A 6100-nucleotide genomic window follows, 5' to 3' on the forward strand; every position below is an offset into this window, starting at 1 on the left:
AATGTATTATGATAATCCAATTGATCAATAAAATGTATTTTATTATAAAGAATCTTTGAAATATCATACATTTGATTAATTGCATTTAATTACAAATATAACACAATAAAATACTATATCACTTTTAAATTAGATATATAGAATAAGATGATACATGGCATAAAAGTCTTATTTGTACTTAGAGAAAGAATTGAACAATAATTTTTAAATTTGCTATAATGATGTCTATTTTGAGTGTATTTTTACCTTTTCCTTGGCAGAGTCAGGGAATGTGTAGCAGTTAAACAAAAACGGATTGGATGGGAAATAGTAATTGTTGACCTAGACAGTAACTATTAATCTCAGATGCAGTTATTGTTGATGATGAGTGATCAGATCTGTAATTATACAAAATTTGGTGTATCAAGAATATTAATTTATTTTAATTATCCATACTTGTCTATATTAGCTTCACTGATTGTACTATATACCATTTTGGAAGCTAAAGAAGTTTTTGCACTCTTCAGGAAAACTACCCTTGCAGCTTTGAAGGGTAAATCACTTGGTAAATTAACTGAATTATCGGCTGCTGTGTTTTTAACCAGTGCATCAGAAATCCTAGTAAAAAAATAGTTTTACACACATACCTAATTTAATAAGTATTAGGTATAAATAAAGCTTATATGAGTAACACTAATACTTTTTGTGACGATTTTTTTATACTAGAAAAATATATTAAAAAAAAATTACCTTTAAGGTAGAGCTGATTTTTTTAATAAAGTCTGGCTACTGATAATATTATCTTCCTTATATAATAAATCACTTCTAAGGATGTGATCTGAACAAATATATTCTTTTTAATTGTGTTGATTTCGATTAATGAAATCCATTGTTCCCTTTGGGCATATATTAGGCAATTTATAATAAGTATTTGATATTTAATCAAAAAGCAAAAAAAATTACAGTAATAAATTAATATGTGGTGCCAATTACTATATATATATTATTATTATAAGTTGCAATATGGTAAAACAAAAAAAAATTATCGACCAAATTTTAGGGAAAGACAAAATTAATTATACATAGATATCAATATCTAAATAAATTTCAAAATTCTTTAAAGGCAATAAAAAATTAGTAATTTCATCTATCTACCTAATGTCTATATTAAAAAACATAACTATATATAGATAGGTATATGGGTATTATGCCATCTTTCTGCCAAAACAACAAAAAAAACATAAAATCCTGCAATAAAACCAGGGACAAAATTCTAGTTTATAATCTTTATAGCCTATTGATAGATGAATATGTTGAAAAATATATTTAGATTTAAAAATATAAATATTTTGGTATTTTACACACACTTTCACATTCAAGTTTTTATTAGGTTTATATCTATAAGATCCCCTATTCTACGTTTATGATGATGGTTACTCCATGATGTGATGTTATGAAAGTATCGGTACTTACTTGTGAAAAGATCGGCTTGAATCACCTTTTTATCATGATGCGGCACAAACGACACAAGTTTTTGCCATCCTAGCAATTTAAAAAAACACTAAAATGTGGCCTTTTTCCTTTTGAAACCAAAAAATTAAAGAAAATACACGAATCTCGAACATAAACAAAAAGCCGTTTGACAGATGACACTATGCGTATGGCTCAGGCGCTTAAGTTCCGGTGTTGTCGCTTCAAATTTTTTAGAAACGGTTTTAGGGATAAGAATGTTAATAATTTTGTTATTTTTTTGCTTAAGGATATTATATTTATTCTTAAAATAGGTTAATTGTAGTATTTATATTTTTTAATTTAAATTTTCCTATAAAATACAACACAAGTAAGTTAAATTAACGTTATAATGGTTGTTAAAATATAGCATAAAATTTCCTCCGTTAGAAATTCGCGTCGACTTGACAACAGAGAATCGGCAAATATGTTTGTAAACAACACACCCCTCTTGCCCCTGTGCACATGTTGGACTCAAACAAAGTTGTTGTTTACTAATTCTAGCCTTTCAATGTTCTAAGCTTATTCCTATGTGAGGGTATAATCCAATATAAGCAAGCACATTAACAATATTTTCTTCAGATCGTCCAGAGCGACGTCTTCTGTTAAGAGGTAAATGGATACTGCTATTTTCTCGCAACCGAGTAGCTAATCTTGCAAATGTCCTTTTCGTATAATGTCTCTGTTCTGGATACCGCATAGCATAAATTCGAGAGGCAACCGTTGAGTTATGATTGCATTCGAAATAAACTGCTAGTTATTATACTACATATTATAGGCTACTTCATTTGGAATTTTCATTTTGAAACTTATTAATTTGTAGTAAAAAAAAACTTACACATAAGAAATAACTTAAAACTGACAACTGTCAATTTAAGTAACTTTAAATGACATTTTCCAATCCTTTGTTTCTGTTTATATTTCCATAGGCTTCTTGATATAATAGTAATATTCAAATAGAATTAATAAATAATGCTCTAATAAATCATATTCGGAGATTCTCGATTGCCAATTATATTTTCAAGTGGAAATATGATTATGAGCTTTCAAATAATATTTTTGATAATATTCTGTCACAAAGACCGCCCTAATATTGCTAATAATATTTAAAATTTGAAAAATAGGTTATTTTAAAATTACTCGAAAATAAATGGAGATATCGAAACGCGGTTTTCACTGGTTTGTTAGTATGTTTTAAGTCTTCGAAACCACAGTAAAAAAATCATATCATTGCATTTAACTTTTTAGAGAAAATCTCTGAAACAACACAACAACAGAGACTGGGTCTGTTAAACAACGCCCTCTGACGACTTCACTGAAAACAAAGTGACATAGACAGGTGCATATTTTGTTGCATTATTTATGATCTTCCCCCACCCTTCTCATTGGAGATATGAAGAAAATTCTTTAGCCAAATTAAGGCAAAATTAATGAAGATTATTCTGATGTTTTTAAAATGCTACCTAATACTGGCTAATTTAGTCGGAAATTTGAATTTTTTCAAATTACTGTGCAGTTACGCCCTCTTCTGGTAGTCTTAGGAACTTGTAAATATTTTCCAGCCATCTTTTTTGGCCACTTTTCTTAAGAAATTTATTTTTCAGCGCTGTGCGATGAATAGTTTCCGAGATACAGCCGGCGTCCTTTCTTATTTAGACACCCGGTACATACATACTCTAATAAATTTAAAAATATTTGTTTTGTTTGTGGAATAATATTACAATTATGCTAAACGATTAATCAGATTCCTTCAATTTTTTCGGAGGCGCAGATAAAATGGTCGGGCATTACATACAAAACCTTTTGTGTAGAACCTGTAAAACCTGTATGTTTATAGGAACTTTTTTTCTTAAAACCACCTGACGAATCACCCCTTAAAATAAATGACTCAACTTTGAAAACAACCTGTACATGCTTCATTAGACCATCTATGCATTATTGATCTAGTATTTTCGTTAAAAAAACTGTTTTAAAATCATTCCAATATTAAAAAGCTATTTAGAAATACGTGATATAAGAATTATCTGTTTGAAAATACTTACATATATTTTTTACCTAACTTACTCATTTAGATCTTCTTGTTTGTCTGCAAGATTTCGCAGATCAGCTAGTACATTTTTTCCTACCCCCGGCAATTCATATAAACTTTTTATATGGCTTTGAACAATAAATTTCTTTTTTTTGATATCTTTCTTTTAAAATATTAAAGGCAACTTCATAATTCAAATCATTTACTTCAATTGAGTGAATTACCCGAGCAGCATCACCTTTCAGGCAAGACCTTAAATAATAAAAATTTTGTACATTCGTAAGTGTACCATTTGAATGAATCAGAGCCATAAAAGTATCAAAGAATCCCAACCAGCAATCATAACTACCACTAAAACTCGGTAAATCAAGTGGAGGTAATTTAACCAAATTTTGATTACTAACATTATTACGATAATCAATTGTTGTATTTGATATTGACAGAGATTCCCTTAATAAATCCTTAAACTTACATATAGTTTCAAAATATTTCTCTTCAAAAATTAACCTAGCATCACTCTCTGATTCATTAAAATATTCCAATTCTATTTGGACAGAATTAAATTTGTCCCATAAGGTTTCACATTTCGAAAGCCTTTCATTTAAAATTATTTTCTCAGTCAAGCTGCCGCAATTTGTAACATATTCCAAAGACCTATTTAATTGAAGACAAATTTGTTTTCTATTACTCTGTAGTCTTTTAAATGTTTCCTGTTTTTCTTTTTGAGTCGCCATTATTAATATCTTAATGCAATTACTTGACTAATAACCCTTTTCTTTTTTAATTTATAACCCAAAATTCGTACTCAATACCTACTTATTTTATTACACATAAATGTTAAGATTATTATTATTTTTTTTTATAAAGGACGAGCAAAATATCACTTCTCTATTTATAAGGTATGAATGACTACTGATTTGCTTAACAACCTAATTAATACTAGTTATTTTTTATTACTTCAAAGGATACTACCTACCCGGCCACTTATTATATTATTATTATTTAGATTTAATTCCGAATTTCCGTCCAATACTTCCACCTTTGACTCTCAATTCAGCCCAAAATATTCCATTTCACTATCAATATTTTGCCAATCCACCAGCCATGATTATTGGCATCGCCACAGCGTATTTTTCCTTAATTTTTCTTGTAAACTGCTCCAATAATTATCCGTTCTGAAGGACCATATGTAACGGTAAACACCGTTTGGTTTTTTGCACTATTTCTCGTATTAACATCTAATTTGGTTATAATGAAATTTACTTATTTTTATTATTTATTTATTTCTAAGAATTGAGCACGAAAACATTTTGCTCCTTTAAAACGACGACTACTAGTGCCCGACTGACAAAACAAAACTAAAAACAGATTCTATCGGATCAAGCCAGCGGCGACACATGTCTTGCTGGACTATTAAAACAGCTCAGTGGCGCGACAAGTGTTATCAATTTGTGTCATGGAAGCCTGACCCAGATGCGCTCTTAATAGATGCGTTTACTATTTCTTTGGAAGATCTGTCCTTTTACGCTTTTCCTCCATTTTCGCTTATTACAAAGGTTTTAAAGAAAATTAAGAATGATAAAGCTAAAGGAATCTTAGTACTACCAGATTGGCCGGGACAACGCTTCTCAGTTCCTCGGCAAGCATCTCGTCCTTTAGAGAACACAAAGCAGTTCGAATATCCGCAAAAGTTGGCTTCTGATGTGACCTCTGTTTCGTAACCAGGAAGAACATTTTTCTACCAGTCTCTGCATCAGTTATCTTGAGTGTTTGCCCGATTAAGAGGCAAGACTGACGCAGCTTTTCAATTTTTCCGAACTATCTGCAAAAAACCTGGGCTATTTCTCCACACATTTACAAATCCTAAACCAAAAGCAGTAAACAGGTCTTTCTACACTTCACAGGTTACGCCGTACCGACTGTTTTTGCCATCATGTCAAATCCGGCTCTGGCTGGATTTGCCGTCTTTGTGGTTCCTATAATAAGCAGTCAGTTGGATAAAGTGAAAGCTTTATCTATGATGACTTTTGAATTCTGTTAAGGATATCGTAAATGACTTCCAAAACATTGTAAGGTCCATCCTAGGATGTTTGAAGTTTCGGTGACAGATCCTTTCGTCTCTTAGAATCATAAAGCCAAACCAAGTCACCGTTGTTGTATATCAGATTTTTGGCATTGACATCATATGCATCCTTTATTTAATCGCTGGCATCTTGAATGAAAATATGAACTTGACTATAAATGATGATCATAGTGTCTCCGGCATTGGTCCTGGCAAACAATTAAACTTTAGATCACATGTGCTTTTATAGATGGTTGAATGATAAGCCACCAGGAATAAATGCTGACTGCCCACGAAAAATTTCGAAAAAATGATTTGTATTTTTTTCTAAATTAACTGTAACTCTGACAACTTTTTGTATCAAATAAAAGTTCTTGGGAATATTAAGAGGTATCCGTCTGTCAAAACGAGTCGGTTGTAGCTATTATGGAATCGGAGAAAATTGGAAAAATCTATTAAACATAAATATCAAATTATCAAGAGCCCTATGGAAAATTTAAAATTTTTTATTTTTCTATCCT

At 30.5% G+C, this 6100-nt stretch overlaps 1 long non-coding RNA gene across 1 annotated transcript; it reads right to left on the reverse strand.

Moving 5' to 3' along the window:
• Positions 1-232: 232 nt before the first annotated feature.
• On the reverse strand, positions 233-2007 carry LOC126746945 (uncharacterized). The gene is made up of 3 exons (XR_007664046.1): positions 1453-2007; positions 436-597; positions 233-377 (listed from the first exon to the last, which is right to left on the reverse strand). It is a non-coding gene; the product is annotated as an uncharacterized LOC126746945 (long non-coding RNA).
• Between the last annotated feature and the right edge of the window lie 4093 nt (positions 2008-6100).

Source organism: Anthonomus grandis, chromosome 18 (assembly GCF_022605725.1).
Source record: "Anthonomus grandis grandis chromosome 18, icAntGran1.3, whole genome shotgun sequence".
NCBI classification, from domain to species: Eukaryota; Metazoa; Arthropoda; class Insecta; order Coleoptera; family Curculionidae; genus Anthonomus; species Anthonomus grandis.